Raw genomic sequence first — 18,683 nt, 5'->3', positions numbered from 1 at the left:
GAACAAATAATGTGCTTGCCCGTCTACTTGGAGTACAGCTCAAAGCAACTTTCTGTTCAACATGTATGAGTGTCATGTATGAGTGTCTACAGGATATAGTAATATGCTTCCAAGTCTTGTTTATCACAGATTCATTGGTGTGACATAATGACTCCCAAAAAGAAGTGCTATGGCAGATTTACTTCTTTTGGCCCTGAAGTAAACATTTAAAAATATTTCCAATTTTGCAGCATTTACATTTATAGACATGCTACTACAGAAGAATAAGTTATGAGGGGGCTTTAGCTCATCTCTGCCAATATAGATTAAATGGTCAAGACTCGACCATCCATTGAATCTTTAGCAGCCTCAGATCCATTTGGCATCAGCTTCTAGTATGATGTAAAACTTCTGATCCAGGGTAAAAAAATGTAGTAAGTATTATATATAACAATTTATCTGATACTTCCTTCCAGTTATTAAGTAATACAAATATGTGTACACACATACATATTCACAAATACTCCAAATATTCTATTGTACAATCTGGTCCAAGTTCATCAAATACCATACTCACTTATCTTTTGGGTCTCTTGCTTGGATAAAATATTAAATAAAAATGGCATTTTAGAGACTGAGTTGATAAGGGCAAATAATGATGAGACAGGAAACACACTCAAAGGCAAGATCTATGCTTAAGGGAAAATACATACTTCATGGAAGCATACTTATAAGTGTTACAAAGGACAAATTAGAAGGAAGGCATGAAAGGAAATGTAATTAGATCTTTGATTCTATATCTTGGAATTGAATCTTGAGTTGTGTGCACTTTATTTCCAAAAGTTTAGAATTCAATAGGAAATTTCATGATAGAGAAGACTTTAATACTATACAAAAATTACACATGTATTGGAAATAAGGCAGAAAAGGTTAGGTGACACAATCTTGTAACATTGTATGGCAGAAAAGGCCACTCAAGAAGTGACTGGGGTTATGTATGTAGTTCACTTCATTGTTTATTTTTTATTAAAGGTCTCAGACTTAGCAAAGTTATCTAACTTGCAGGTTAATTTGATATTTCTTTGTCAAATTGACTATAAATAAGTTTCTCCTTAAATGCTTTTTGAACTGGCCATAACATCTTACTGGCTTCCTCATTAATTAATGAGTTAAGTAAAATATTTTCATGTATTCATTTGATATTTACCTTGGAATCATAATTTATCTTTTGAAAAATATACTGTAACAATGTATATGAATCTAAAACATGAAATTTTCAATGCTTGAGAGTGTTCCTGCTTTTGGAAGACTCATAAAACAGAAGATTCTAAAATAGAGTTATATACTTATCACAGTCAGAAAAACAAAAACAAAAAACCTTCAGTCCACCTGAGAAGGTGAAGGCAGTTTGAACACAGCCTAGGGAAATGACACGTATCATAGCACAGACACTCAAACATGTTTCTTGCCTTCTAGCCAAACTGTGACTGTATTTTTCTCTAAGGCTAGAAAAATTAACTTAGATCTAAGCGATTGGATCTTAATGTAATTCGGAAGGAAGCATGGGAAATACAGACTGGGGGAAAAGGGATGGATGTCTGAATTGCACATGACAATCAATTTTCCAATCAAATACAGTTAGTTCAATATAACTGCCTTGCTCAGACACTGGAAGAGATGTATCAGTTGAACCGTCGTACACCAACTCATCCTCCACCCCGGGTGTAATTAATAAAACATGAAATACTGTCATTCAATATCAACCAGTCCATTAATTAGCCAAGAATCCATCAGACATTTCTCTTAAGACCACAGACAGTCAGTGGTTTGCATGTGAGCTGTCAGATTATACATGTTGGGGTGAAAGGTTGGCTGAATGAGGCTGACAAGTAAAGTGGATTCTACCATACCAGGAGCTAATTTAACATTGCACACATTCTTTAGAGAACGAGATCCACTGAGGGCAAAGTTTTAAGTAAAATATGGGTAGAGTGTACTGAAATAATTACTCCCTATGGCCTTAGTTAAGAATTGTGCTAAAGGGACAATCTATAGCCAGATGATAGTGGAAGAATTGTGTCTCCCTTTTGCAGGAGCCCTCTTCTGCAGACATCTGATAATTTGAGAGCACAGATGTCTAGAAACCAGTCTGTTAAAAATCAAGTTATAGGTGCAGAATTCTTGAGACAATTATGTTAGGATAGCTAAATGTGTAAACTCTGAAGCCATACGGCCTGGGTTCAAATCTTGGCTCCATCCTTAATAGACCTCTGTCGTCATAATAAACAAGACATTTAAGTGCCCTGTTCTTTTCCAAGTCATGGATGGGGTTGTTATCTAAAGCATGTAGAGCAGTGTCTGGTGCATAATGAATGCATATTATTAGTAGTATTATTCTCTTTCACACCAGAATTATATGATATAGGCCCATGGTGAACATAGTGTCTCTTGGTACTTGTGAGCCAAAGAAAAGGTGGTAAGGGCTGAGGTTATGGTAAGGGCTATGACAATGACCTACTGTGGGGCTGACTTTGAATTTCATTTTTTGTCTCCCTATAAGTTTTTCCTGATTAAATGCCTGACCATATAGAGCTATGGTTCTCAACATGGAATGGCTCTGCTCTCACCCTTCCAGGACACATTTGATAAAGTGTGTGAATATTTTTAATTATCATAAATAGCATATGTCAAGGATTATCATAGGTATATAGTAGGTAGAGGACAAGAATGTTGCTAGGAGAAGAGTCAAGATGTCAGAGGAGTAGGAGGACATGGAGTTCATCTCTCCTCACAAATGCATCAAGAATATATATATACAAATGGAACGATTCTCACAGAGCACCTGCTGAACGCTAGCAGAGGACCTCGGACACCCAAAAGGATAAGAAAGATCCCCACGTAGGGTGAAGGAAAGAAGAAGGAAAAAGAAGAGGTGAGGAAGCAGGACAGGACCTGTACCCCTGGGAGGGGAGCTGAAGGAGAGTAAAGGTTCCTGTATCCTGGGAAGGCTCCTCACCAGTGGGGAGATCAGCTGGGACAGAAGGGGAGCTTCAGGGCCTATCGGAGGAGGGCGCAGCCACTTATCTGTGGCAGGCAGGACAGTGTGAGACTTACACAGATGGTCCTTACCACAGCCTTGCACAGTCCATCCTGAGAGGTGTGTTCACCAGTGTGGACAGGGGTTGGTTGCTGGAACGTGGGGATTGGAGAGCAGACCCAGGGAGAGGACTGCTGTTGGCTGTGAGGGCATGGCCTGAGGAGATGGGAGTGAGGAAATACACAACTGGGAATGCTTGTGGAGGAAACCGGGACTACCATAAAAGTGAGTGCCATTGTTGAGTGATGCACAAAGGGTGGGGCTGTCATTGCAGCTTCTTTTCCCATGCACCAGCCCCTGCCTCCCTGAACACTAGAAAGGGCTCCCATCAGGGCAGGCGCTCTTGCAACCCTGGCAGCAGCCGCCTCTTTTTCTGAGCCCCGTCCCTACTGGGGCAGGTTCTCTCATGCCCTGGATGCCAGTTCCCCCTCCTTGCTGTGGTGGGCTCTGTGCTCTGGGGCAGCCTTGGGAGCAGATGCCTGTGGGTGGTCCACATGCAGAGGTGAGCCGAGCCCCAGGGGCCATGCAACTAAAGAAGAAAAGCTGAAATCTCTCCTCACAGTTGCACAAATTGTGGACTGCCACACCCACAACTGGTTTTGTAAACTCAGCACCTACAGTACATCTGAAAAGACAACAAGTTCTCCTGCAGCCCAGATGGATCTAACTTAAGCAGCTGTAGACTTTATGGGTACATACACACAGGGGTAGGGCCAGGCCAGAGTCTGAGTTGTCCCCATAGAGCCCATAGCAGGCCCAGATCCAAGATCCATGATTACTGCAATTCCAGGACCTGACTTCAGTGAATCTGAGCTGGTGGCCTGGTGAAAACAATGTCTGAGAGCCACCAGGGCCAATTGCCAGCATCTCCATGATTAAGGTGAGGCTGAGAGAAGTGCCAACAACAGTGTAATCTGAGAGCTCACAAAATGGGTAAAAGGTGACACAACAGAGCACACCCACAGGTAAACACCTCCAAAGGAGGGACACTCAGTGGCTTCTCTCCCAGTAGGAATACTCCAATTCCACCTACCTCACACCGCAGATCAGAAACACAGCTAAGAAACAGGTCTGGGGACGTCTACTCCAACAACTAAGGAGTAGACCCTGCCCCTGACAGGGCAGTGACACCAGCAGAGCAACCGGGAGACCCTGCTCAAGTTCCAGGGCAGGTTCTAGTCACCACAGCATCAGTCATACCTCCTAACAAGGGGATAGTGGCCAGCATACACTGAGGAAAGAGGTGGCAGATATCTATAACAAAAAGAGCACTCACACCAAAAAGCATTAAACCCACTCAGGCTACACAGGGACGTTCCCAAATAAAAATAGCCCTAAAAGACAGTCTGGGGGTCTGGCATCAGGAGGAAGAACCCCCAGAGCATTTACCCTTGAAGGCAAGTGGGGCTTAAGTGCAGGAGTTCCACAGGGATGGGAGAAACAGAGACTCCACTCTTTGAGGGTGTACACAAGGTCTCACATGCACCAGGAACCAGCACAAGACAGTACCTCCATAGGAACCTGGTCTAAACCTACCTAGGGGTCTTGAAGTGTCTCCTGGGGAGATGAAGGTTGACTGTATCACCCTGATACCAAAACCAGACAACAATACGACAAAAAAAAAAAAAAGAAAAGAAAAAAGAAAATTACAGGCCAACATTACTGATAACATAGATGCAAAAATCCTCAACAAAATACTAGAAAACAGAATCCAACAGCACACTAAAAGGATCATACACCATGATGAAGTGGGATTTAACCCAGGTATGCAAGTATTCTTCAATATACTTAAATCAATCACTGTGATGCACCACCTTACCAAATTGAAGAATAAAAGCCATATGATCATCTCAATAGGTGCAGAAAAAGCTTTTGACAAAATTCAACACCAATTTATGGGGAAAACTCTCCAGAAAGTGGGGATAGAGGGAACCTACCTCAACATAATAAAGGCCATATAGGACAAACCTAGCATCATTCTCAATGGTGAAACACTGAAAGGATTTCCTCTAAGATCAGAAACAAGACAAGGATGTCCAGTCTCCCACTTTTATTCAACATAGTTTTGGAAGTCCTAGGTATGGCACTCAGAGAAGAAAAATAAAAGGAATCCAAAATTGGAAAAGAAGAAGTATACCTGTCACTGTTTGCAGATGACATTATACTATACATAGAAAATCCTGAGACTTCCGGGAAGATGGCGGAAGAGTAAGACGCGGAGATCACCTTCCTCCCCACAGATACACCAGAACTACATCTACGCGTGGAACAACTCCTACGGAGCACCTACTGAACGCTGGCAGAAGACCTCAGACCTCCCAAAAGGCAAGGAACCCCCCACGTACCTGGTTAGGGCAAAAGAAAAAACTAAACAGAGACAAAAGGATAGGGACGGGTCCTGCACCAGCGGGAAAGAGCTGTGAAGGAGGAAAAGTGTCCACACACTAGGAAGCCCCTTCGCGGGTGGAGACTTCGGGAGGCGGAGTGGGGGAGCTTGGGAGCCGCGGAGGAGAGCACAGCAACAGGGGTGCGGAGGGCAAAGCGGACAGATTCCAGCGCAGAGGATCGGGCCGACCGGAACTCACCAGCCGAGAGGCTTGTCTGCTCGCCCGCCGGGGCGGGCGGGACTGGGAGCTGAGGCTCCGGCTTTTGTCGGAGCGCCGGGAGAGGACTGAGGTTGGCGGCGTGAACACAGCCTGCAGGGCGTTAGTGCACCGCGGCTAGCCGGGAGAGAGTCCGGGGAAAAGTCTGGACCTGCCGAAGAGGCAAGAGACTTTTACGTCCCTCTTTGTTTCCTGGTGCACGAGGAGAGGGGATTAAGAACGCTGCTTGAGAGAGCTCCAGCTCCAGGGACGGGCGCGAGCCGCGGCTAAGAGTGCGGAGCCCAGAGATGGACATGGGACGCTAGGGCCGCTGCTGCCGCCGCCAGGAGGCCTGTGTGCGAACACAGGTCACTAGCCACACGCCCTTCCGGGGAGCCTGTGCAGCCCGCCACTGCCAGGGTCCCGGGATCCAGGGACAACTCCCCCGGGAGAACGCACGGCGCGCCTCAGGCTGCAACGTCACCCCGGCCTCTGCCGCTGCAGGCCCGCCCCACACTCCGTGACCCTCCCTACCCCCCGGCCCGAGTGAGCCAGAGCCTCCGAATCAGCGGCTCCTTTAACCCCGTCCTGTCTGAGCAAAGAACAGACGCCCTCCGGCGACCTACACGCACAGGCGGGGCCAAATCCAAAGCTGAGCCCCTGGGAGCTGTGAGAACAAAGAAGAGAAAGGGAAATCTCTCCCAGCAGCCTCAGAAGCAGCGGATTAAAGCTCCACAATCAACTTGATATACCCTGCATCTGTGGAATACCTGAATAGTCAACGAATCATCCCAAATTAAGGAGCCCTGTGGATGAAAGGCTCTTGGTGCTGCAGCCAGGAGTCAGTGCTGTGCCTCTGAGGTGGGAGAGCCAACTTCAGGACACTGGTCCACAAGAGGCCTCCCAGCTGCACATAATATCAAACAGCAAAAATCTCCGAGAGATCTCCATCTCAACGCCAGCACCCAGCTTCACTCAACGACCAGCAAGCTACAGTGCTGGACATCCTATGCCAAACAACTAGCAAAACAGGAACACAACCCCACCCATTAGCAGAGAGGCTGCCCAAAATCATAATAAGTCTACAGACACCCCAAAACACAACACCAGACGTGGACCTGCCCACCAGAAAGACAAGATCCAGCCTCATCCACCAGAACACAGGCACTAGTACCCTCCACCAGGAAGCCGACACAACCCACTGAACCAACCTTAGCCACTGGGGACAGACACAAAAAACAACAGGAACTACGAACCTTCAGCCTGCAAAAAAGGAGACCACAAACACAGTAAGATAAGCAAAATGAAAAGACAGAAAAACACACAGCAGATGAAGGAGCAAGATAAAAACCCACCAGACGTAACAAATGAAGAGGAAATAGGCAGTCTACCGGAAAAAGAATTCAGAATAATGATAGTAAGGTTGATCCGAAATCTTGGAGATAGAATGGACAATAGAATGGACAAAATGCAAGAATCAGTTAACAAGGACCTAGAAGAACTAAAGATGAAACAAGCAACGATGAACAACACAATAAATGAAATTAAAAGTACTCTAGATGGGATCAATAGCAGAATAACTGAGGCAGAAGAACGGATAAGTGACCTGGAAGATAAAATAGTGGAAATAACTACTGCAGAGCAGAATAAAGAAAAAAGAATGAAAAGAACTGAGGACAGTCTCAGAGACCTCTGGGACAACATTAAACGCACCAACATTCGAATTATAGGGGTTCCAGAAGAAGAAGAGAAAAAGAAAGGGACTGAGAAAATATTTGAAGAGATTATAGTTGAAAACTTCCCTAATATGGGAAAGGAAATAGTTAATCAAGTCCAGGAAGCACAGAGAGTCCCATACAGGATAAATCCAAGGAGAAATACGCCAAGACACATATTAATCAAACTGTCAAAAATTAAATACAAAGAAAACATATTAAAAGCAGCAAGGGAAAAACAACAAATAACACACAAGGGAATCCCCATAAGGTTAACAGCTGATCTTTCAGCAGAAACTCTGCAAGCCAGAAGGGAGTGGCAGGACATATTGAAAGTGTTGAAGGAGAAAAACCTGCAACCAAGATTACTCTACCCAGCAAGGATCTCATTCAGATTTGATGGAGAAATTAAAACCTTTAGAGACAAGCAAAAGCTGAGAGAGTTCAGCACCACCAAACCAGCTCTACAACAACTGCTAAAGGAACTTCTCTAGGCAAGAAACACAAAAGAAGGAAAAGACCTACAATAACAAACCCAAAACAATTAAGAAAATGGGAATGGGAACACACATATCGATAATTACCTTAAATGTAAATGGACTAAATGCTCCCACCAAAAGACACAGATTGGCTGAATGGATACAAAAACAAGACCCATATATTTGCTGTCTACAAGAGACCCACTTCAGACCTAGAGACACATACAGACTGAAAGTAAGGGGATGGAAAAAGGTATTTCATGCAAATGGAAACCAAAAGAAAGCTGGAGTAGCAATTCTCATATAAGTTATATATATATATATATATATATATATGTAGTTTGCTTGAGTGCAGTGTTTTTTGTTTTCTGTACTGAATTCATTAGCATGGGTCGGTATAAAATTTAGCATAGGTCAATATGTAATTTGTAAACTAATAAGGTCTTAAAAGTGAGGAATTAAGTCTTTTAAATTTAATTATTTATTGTAAAGAGCAGAATAGCATACATAAACAGGTGCCTAAGGAAAACTTGTATTCTAATATGGAACTCTCATGAACACCTTTTTTTTTTTTCTTCTAACGGTATGATAGTAGGCCATTTGATTATTTTTATGGCTTTAACTTTACAACAATGAAATATTCGTAAATTTAAAAAAACAATAAAATAAAATAAAAAATCACATGAGCATCTTAAAAAAAAAAAATCAATGCTAATTTTTGTTAAATGATTACCAAATCTTATTAAATGGACATAATTCCCTCAACAGTCAAATAAAACACAATTTTAATAGATACTTTTCATCTAATTAAGTACTCTATCTTATGGCTGTTTTTCTCCTTTCATTGGTAGCTATCACTTACCATACACCTAAAATCATGTAAACAAAATATAATGTATAATACCCATAACATATTATTCAACCTTTAATACAAAAATAAAATAATAAAAACAGAAAGAAAAGAAATAAATGAAAAGCTCATATTTTAGGAACTTGATATATGAAATTATTAGAGAGTGATATGTGACGTGATTACTAACAAATCATGGATACTGTGACAGGAAAGTTAAACCACCATGTTTCAGTATAACACTGCAAACGTGACTGCATAGTTATTATATTCTGCTCTCAGTTTTGAGCTCCTCTGTGAGCTGTACAAAGCTGAAATAAGAATGCTAAGTAAAATTCTTTATAAATCAACTTCCCATTATCCAAATAAGCATAGCTAAGAGTATATTTCAAACCACCTTTTTAAAAAAAAAATTTTATTTATTTTATTTTTGGCTGTGCTGGGTCTTCGTTGCTATGTGTGGGCTTTCTCTAGTTGTGGCAAGCGGGGTTACTCTCCCTTGCGGTGCACGGGCTTCTCATCATGGTGGCTTCTCTTGTTGTGGAGCACGGGCTCTAGGTGCACGGGGTTCAGTAGTGTGGCTCACGGGCTGTAGAGCATAGGCTCAGTAGTTGTGGCGCATGGGCTTAGTTGCTCTGTGGCATGTGGGATCTTCCCGGACCATGGCTCAAGCCCATGTCCCCTGTATTGGCAGACAGATTCTTAACCACTGCGCCATCAGGGAAGCCCAAACCACCCATTTTATTACTTTCCTACTTGACGTGACAAAGAATGAGAATAATGTACACCCTCCGTTATAATTACGATTTAGCCAAATCCTTTTATTTCTCTTTACTTTTGCTTTTTATAAGTTAGCTCTTGTTGAAAACATAAAAGATAATAGCCACTATAGCCTACTATATCTTCAAAGTATATTAGTGTTTAATAAAGAATAACTTTTTTAAACAAAAAAAAAAAAAAAAGAAAAAAAAGAAAATCCTAAAGATGCTACCAGAAAAGTACTAGAGCTCATCAGTTAATTTGGAAAAGTTGCAAGATACAAAATTAATACACAGAAATCACTTGCATTCCTATACACTAACAATGGAAGATCAGAAAGAGTAATCAAGGAATAAGTCCCATTTACCATCTCATCAAAAAGAATAAAATATCTAGGAATAGACCTACCTAAGGAGTCAAAAAACTGTACTCAAAAACTATATGATAGTGATGAAAGAAATCAAATATGACACAAACAGTTGGAGAGATATATCATGTTCTTGGATTGTAAGAATCAATATTGTCAAAATGACTATACTACCCAAAGCAATCTATAGATTCAATGCAATCCCTATCAAATTATAAATAGCATTTTTAAAATATTTATTTATTTATTTTTGTCTGTGTTCAGTCTTCATTTCTACATGTGGACTTTCTCTAGTTGCGTTGCTGTGCATGGGCTTCTCGTGGTGGCTTCTCCTGTTGTGGAGCATCTGCTCTAGACGTGCAGGCTCAGTAGTTGTGGCACATGGGCTTAGTTGCTCTGTGGCATGTGAGATCTTCCCAGACCAAGGCTCGAACCCATGTCCCCTGCATTGGCATGCAGATTCTTAATGACTGTGCCACCAGGGAATTCCCTCAATAGAATTTTTCATAGAATTAGAGCAAAACAATTTACAATTTGTATGGAAAGAGAAAAGACCCTGAATAGCCAAACCAATCTTGAGAAAGCAAAATGAGGCTGGAGGAATCAGGCTCCCTGACTTCAGACTATACTATGAAGCTTCAGTCATCAAAACAGTATGGTACTAGTAAAATAACAGAAATATTGATCAGTGGAACGGGATAGAAGGTCCAGAGATAAACCCATGCACCTATGGTCACCTGTTCTATGACAAAGTGGGCAAGAATATACAATGGAGAAAATACAGTCTCTTCAATAAGTAGTACTGGGAAAACTGGACAGCTACATGTATAAGAATGAAGGTAGGATATTTTCTTACACCATATACAAAAATAAACTCATAATGAATTAAAGACCTAAATGAAAGGCACTTTAAGGCTCTTAGAGGGAACAGGCAGAACAAGTACCACCTCACACTGGTGAGAATGGCCATCATCAAAAAATCTACAAACATAAATGCTGTAAATGGTGTGGAGAAAAGGGAACCCTCATACACTGTTGGTGGAAAAGTAAATTGGTACAACCACTATGGAGAACAGTATGGAGGTTCCTTAAAAAACTAAAAATAGAGCTACTGTATGATGCAGCAATCCCACTCCTGGGCATATATCCAGAGAAAACCACAATTCGAAAAGATACAGGAACCCCAATATTCATTGCAACACTATTTAGGGCAGCCAGGACATGGAAACAACCTAAATATCCATCAACGGAGGAATGGATAAAGAAGATGTGGTACATATATACAATGGAATATTACTTAGCCATAAAAAGAATGAAATAATGCCATTTGCAGCAACAAGGATGGACCTAGAGATTGTCAGACTGACTGAAGTAAGTCAGACAGAGAAACACATATATCATATGATATAGCTTATATGTAGAACTTATTTTCAAAACAGAAATAGAGTCACAGATGTAAAAAACAAACTTATGGTTACCAGGGGGGAAAGCAGGGGAGTAGGGATAAATTAGAAGGTTAGGGTTGACATATACACACTACTATATATAAAATAGATAACTAATAAGGACCTACTGTATAGCATAGGGAACTCTACTCAATACTCTGAAATGACCTATATGGGAAAAGAATCTAAAAAAAAGAGTCAATGTACCTATAACTGATTCATATTGCTATACCACAGAAATGAACACAACATTTTAAATCAACTATACTCCAAGAAAATTTAAAAAAAAAAAAGGAATGTTGCTAAACATCCTATGTAGAAGACAGCCCTCCATAACAAAATTATTCAACCCCAAATAACAGTAGTACTACTGTTGAGATATAGTGTTTTGATTTGTTAAAACACCTATGGATTAGTAAGGTCAGGACATAAACTGATTAAAACTGAAACAAATACTGGGAAGCTCTGCTCTGGAACAGAGATTGAATCAGTGGTAATTCACTCCAGGTGGCCACAGAGGTCTGGAGATTGCTATAACAGATAAACTGAATGAAGCCATGAGCTCCCAAAGATAACAGAATTAGTACTTAGGAGTCTATTATCAGATCTGGAAATAAATCATCTCATAGATTATTGTTTTCTAAACTACTAATTTGTGACCCACTGTCTACGACCCACTAATGAAATAATTTGTCACTTTAAAATAGAAAATAGAGTAGAAAATATTAAAAGTGATGTCATTATAATAGGAAAGTTTTTATGACACTTTTTTAAAATGTGTGTATAAATGTGTATATAATTGGTCACAATGAAAAACATATTTCTTAATATAGATCACAACTAAAAATGTTCAAAATATGCTAAGATTTGCTAGTTTCCTCAGCTAGATTTGCTAGATTCCATTTCTGAATCAGTATATGTCCTCAAAGACCATCTTCATAGCCTGCAAATAAATATAAGATTTGGTGTCATCTGCAAATTTGTGTAAGAATATATACAGTTATACTTAAAAAAAAAAAAAAAACAAAGACTACAGAATGTAGGATATTCATCAAAGTAACAATGGAATACATTTCTAATGGTAAAGATTTGCTTATTTTTATTTTTCTGTACTGTCCAAAATTATATGGTGAATCTATGTTACTTTTCCAGTCAGAAAATACCTATATATATATATATATATATACATATATATATATATATATATACACACACACACACATACATATATATATGTACACACACATATATATGTATATATATACATATATATACACACACATATATATGTACATATGTATATATATATGTACATATATATGTGTGTGTATATATATGTATATATATACATATATATGTGTGTGTATATATATATATATGAGAAATTTTGCTATCATTTAAGAAAACTATTTCTGATGGAAGACTGATGGGAAACACAGGTTTAGTGTGTTCAAGAGTGAATGTTGCATTAAGGAAATAAGTTATTTGTAAGTGACAAAAAATAGCACATGGAGAGGAAACTAGAGAAATTTGGGAATTTTCTTTTTAAATAAATTTGGTAGGTTTATAAACTAAACACAGAAAAAGTTCAAGTTTTTGAAGAAGACTACTCTAAAGGGGATTTCAGAAGTGAATTTTGAAAGAGGAACATTTCTTCATAAAGAATGTAAGTCTCCAAAAACGTTAGTTTGAAAATTGATGTTTATTAATTTTTTTTTTGCGGTACACGGGCCTCTCATTGTTGTGACCTCTCCCGTTGCGGAGCATAGGCTCCAGACACACAGGCTCAGCGGCCATGGCTCCCGGGCCCAGCCGCTCCGCGGCATGTGGGATCTTCCCGGGCCAGGTCATGAACCCGCGTCCCCTGCAGTGGCAGGCGGACTCTCAACCACTGCGCCACCAGGGAAGCCCGATGTTTATTAATTTTATAAACTGTGTGTTATTGTTAAAAATTAGCAATCTCACCGTTAATAATCACATCCTCTAAACGCTTAGAGGCATAAATATATATGTAATTGTTAAAATTAAAACAAACAAACAAACCCTCCCAAAGCTATTTCTATTCTTCTCAGTCACAGCAAGCTACATAAGATCATTTTGGAGCTCATTAGCATTAAATGCATTTTCAGGAATTCAAATATTTATGGTAAACAGAATATTATAAGTATGTGGTAATATGTAAAAGACAAATTATTTATGGGCCAATGTATGACACAAATTTTTGCAAACATTTATAAATCATTCACAAGACACACTAGTCTTCTGAAATGATTTATCATGTAACAGAATACATACAATTATGATGAATAGCAAATAAATCCCTTGTAAAATGTTTACAATGTATCAATTGCTCAAATATTAATTAGTATACTCATTAATTCAAACAATTTGTAAGTAATTTACAAGTTACTTGTCATCCAGGTGGTTGAGACTTTACAGCTTGACACAAATATATATCAAGGGAGTGTTAGGGGATCCTCTTTGTAAATCTTCTTCCTTCATTTTCCTGTTGAAGACTGACTGCAACTATTATAAGTTTGGGCTGTAGAAGGATCATTAATTTGTTGGAATTAGTTAGCTGGTGACAATTTGGTAAATGGATCAAGAGTAAGAAGTCATACGATTTCCAGTAAATGTAGTGAGTGGCTGAGATCACAGCCGCTTACATTACAAGTTTATTTCTAGATCATGCTATAGGTTCAGTGCAGCTTTGCTGAGGTTCTACTCCTTTGGGAAGACAGTCCTCCATGGTGCTCTCACACTACTGTCTTTGAGCAGAGACATTGCTGGATGTCACTCTGGACTATCTTTTCAGAGTAGTTTGTATATTGAACAGCCTTGGAAGATAGAGAAAGTATCTCCCTCTGAAGCAAAAGGAGTGCTTGTTTAATGTCCAGTATAATAAAGTTAATTTATCCCCCAGGGAAAATGTCCTGCATGTTTGTTTCAATCAATTATAAAAGATTTGGTTTTCCTAACTTGAGGTTACCATGAATGTGCTCTTCAACCTGACCACCTCCATGTCACTCCCAAGGGGAACCTGGGGACAAGGTAAACTAACATGAAACATGATGCTCATGCTGCTTACCTGTACTTTGAGTAATAATAACTTTTTTCTCTGACTCAAGTGTCTCATACCTTCTATTCTAAAACAGTGGGAGGATGAAATTGTATGTTTGCAAGTAGAGTAAAATCTCCAACCCTTCAAAATTGGTTATGGTTCCGTGTTGTTTTTACTCTAGGAGCCAGGCTGATGGAGCAGCTTCTCTCTGAAATATTACCAGGAGATATAATAACTAATGAAATTACTCTCAAATCTTCTTCCTGGAAGGAAAAACATCATTTATTTTCACATTTTATTCTTTAAATCAGGGTTTCTCAACATTGGCACTACTGATATTTTGAGCTGGATAATTATTTGTTGTAAAGAGTTGTCCTGTGCATTTCAGAATTTTAAACAACACCCCTGACTTCTATCTATTCAGAATCAGTAATAACCCTTCCCTTAATTGTGGCAACCAAAAATGTCTTCAGATATTGACAAGTTTTCTCTTTGGTGACAAAATTGAAACCACTGGCCTAAAGCAAGACACATGGCAAGACCAAATTTCAGCAGTTTGAGAATATATAATCTCCTTGGGAAGGGCATTGAATTGAGAAGCACTAATTATGGATGAACACTAATTCAATTTACCACAGGAGACCACTTACATTATCAACTGTATGAGTTAGTAGAGGATGCTTGGCCCTATCTAGTTTTAGCTAACCCAACAAATACAGAAAAGCTTTTACTTAATGGGAAGAATACATGCCTTGCCTCAACAACTTCCACCTGGGGTTCCCATCAAGATTGCACACATTGTAGGGAGACCAAGATGGCAGAGTAGGAGGATGCAGAGCTCCCAGCCCCCACAAACACATCAAAAATACATATGCATGTGGAGCACTTATCACTGAAAAGAAACTGGAGACTGGCAGAAAGACTCATACAATCAAAGCTGTAAGAAAGATCCACACGGAATTGAGTAGGAAGAGAAGATAAACCATCAGGTTAGAACAAGCACTCACTGGGAGGAGACACAGAAGAGGAGGAGAATTACATGTGTTTTGAGATCCTCCTTGGGAAGTAAGTAGTACAAACCACATATTGGGTGCCCCAGCTCTAAGGTGCAACACCAAGAGGATGAGTCCTCTTTAGCTGATTTGAAAACTAGTAGGACTGACAGCAGGGCTGAAAGAAACTTAGACTCTGCTTGTGAAGAGCATACATACACTTGCTTATTCCCAAAACAAGGAGGAGGGAGCAGATTTAAACTTCCCAGGACCCTGGTCAGATTCCTGAGACTGTCATGGCATGTACCCCAGCCTGAGCCAAACACATGCTCCATCCCCTCTTGCTCTAGGATGCAGCTCCACCGTAGGGTGAGGGGTGTCACACTGAGGGGAATGAACAGTTGTGAGGGACAGAGCCAGCTTGGTCTCAGAACAGCATGCAAAGAGGATATGGGCAGCCTTGCTGGAGCCTAAGGAGGCAGAGAGTCAGCAGTAGTCTGAGACTCTGGTGCTGGGGCCATAACAGCCCATGCCCTGACCCATGTCCTGTGTGTGTTCTGGCCCCTCTTGCTCCAGTATAGCTTCCCTTGCTCCAATGGTGCCAGTGTTGGGAGGGGTAGAGCACTCACTTATAGTGAACAGCCAGAATGAACCTGATGCACAGGGCTTCTGCTCTAGGAGCTTGGGACCCGACCCCACCCCCAATAGGGTGATATTGGCCACTGAGGAGAGGAGAAGCCTCAGCTCACACCTGCATCTGGTTCAAGCCGCTCTAACTCCAGCTGTACCTCCTACCAAGTTGACAGCTTCTAGTGCACCCTGGGAAAAAGTGTGACTCCAGCTGTCCCACCTAAGACACTGAGCACACTCAGAAGATACAGGGATGTGCCCATATAAGGAGACAACTTCAAGACTAGAATAGTTAACAGTTTCACCTAATTTCATGAAGACAGAGAAAGTTAAGCAAAATGAGAGAACAGAGGAATTTATTTCAAATGAAAGAGCAAAAAAAAACCCCTGTAAAACAGCTAATGAAACAGAAAAAATGTAGTTTAAATAAAAAGTTTAGATAAAGAGTTTAGATAAAGAGTTCAAAGCACTATTAATAAAAATGCTAAGTGAATTAGGGAAAAGAATAGATGAAGACAGTGAGAATTTTAACAAAGAAACAGAAAATAGAACCAGTCAGTAATGAAGAATACAATAACTCAAATGAAAAACCCACTAGAAGGAATGAACTGCAAAGTGATACAGAAGAACACATAAAAGGTCAAGAAGATAGAATAGTGGAAATCATGCAATCAAAACAAAATAAACAAGAAAAACAAATTAAAGAAAAGGTGGATGGAACAGTTTAAGGGAATTCTAGGACAACAACAAAAGTACCAGCATTCTCCCAGGAGAAGAGAGAGGGAAAGGGGTCAAAATATTTTTGAGAAATTATGGCTGAAAACTTCCCAAACCTAAAGAAGGAAACAGCTATCCAGGTAGAGTAAGCAGAGAGGGTCCCAAACAAAATGAACCCAAACAGACCTACACCAAGACATATTACAATTAAAATGGCAAAAAAGAGAAGATTCTAAAGACAGCAAAAGAAAAACAAAGAGTTACTTAAAAGGGAACCCACATAAGGTTATCAGCTGATTTCTCTACAGAAATATTGCAGGCCTGAAGGGAATAGTAAGATATATTCAAAGTCCTGAAAGGGAAAAACCTGCAACCTAAGATACTCTACCTAGCAAGATTATCATTTAGAAAAGAAGGAGAATTAAAGAATTTCTTAGACAAGCAAAAATTAAAAGAATAGAGCAATACTAAACCTATCCTAAAAGAATTACTGAAAGATCATCTCTAAATAGAAAAGAAAATAAAAAAAGAATCTACAGGAAAGAGAAAATTACAACAGGAAAGTAAATCACTTAAATAGGTCTGTACACAGATATTTTTCAAAAATCAAAATACTTTTGGGAAAGCAATTATAACTACAATGAACAGGAAAAAGGATAAACATGATGATGTAAAAAAGGACACCAAAATCATAAAATGTGGAGAAGGGGAGTAAGAAAATGTAGATTTTTTTTTAATAATGTGTTTGGGCTTATATGACTACCACTCTAAAGCATGTAGATATAGTAATGGGTTTACATACTTGAAAAACAGGGTAACCAAAAATCAAAAACTTAAAATAGATTTACAAAAAACAAAAAGGAGAGAACTCAAGCATGACAAAAAGAAAACCATCAAACCACAGAAGGAAAAATAAAAAGAAACAAAGAAGAAATACAAAATCAATTAGAAAACAAAGTTGAAAATGGCAATAAATACATATCTATCAATAATTACCTTAAATGTCAATGGTCTAAATGTTCTGATCAAAAGACATAGAGTGGCAGACTGGATAACAAAAGAAGAGCCTACAATATGCTACCTACACAAAACTCACTTTAGGGTGAAGGACACACATAGATTGAAAATGAGGGGATGAAAAAAGCTATTTCATTCAAGTGGAAATGACAAGAAAGCAGGGGTAGCATACTCATGTCAGACAAAATAGGCTTTAGAATAAAGGTCATAAATAAAGATGAAGAGGGACACTATATCATGATAAAAGAATCAATACAAGAAGAGGATATTACACTTGTTAACATATATGGTCCCAAACAGAAGCACCTAAATATATAAAAGAAATAGTAACAGACATGAAGGGAAAAACTGACAAGAATACAATAATAATAGGAGACTTTAACACCCCATTGACATCAATGGACAGAACGTTCAGATAGAAAATCAATAAGGTAATCAATAGAGATCCTAACTAACACAATAGAAGGTTAGACTTATTTGATATTTTCAGGACATTAAATCCAACAAAACCCCCAGAATACACATTCTTTTCAATTTCATATGGAATATTTTTTAAGATAGACCACATAATCATTCACAAAACAAGCCTCAATAAATTTAAGAGAATAGAAATAGTTTCGAGCATCTCTTCTGACCACAATGACATGAAAATAAAAATGAGCTACAGAAAAAGAAATAAGAATAACACAATTACATGAAGACCAAACAACATGCTATTAAAGAAAAAAGCAAACAAGCAAACAGTGGGTAAACAATGAAATCAAAGAGAAAATTTTAAAATACCTTAAGACAAATGACAACGAAAACACAACCGTACAAATTATATGGAATACAGCAAAAGCAGTCCAAAGAGGGAAGTTCATAGAAATACAAATAAGAAAAATAAGAAAAGTCTCAAATAAACAACCTAACTTACCACCTAAAAGAATCAGAAAAAGAAGAACAAACAAAACCTAAAGTCAGCAGAAGGAAGGAAAAAATAAATAGCAAAGA

The sequence above is a fragment of the Grampus griseus genome (assembly GCF_964374135.1).
Source record: "Grampus griseus genome assembly, chromosome: 15".
NCBI lineage: Eukaryota > Metazoa > Chordata > Mammalia > Artiodactyla > Delphinidae > Grampus > Grampus griseus.
This window is presented reverse-complemented; position numbering follows the sequence as displayed.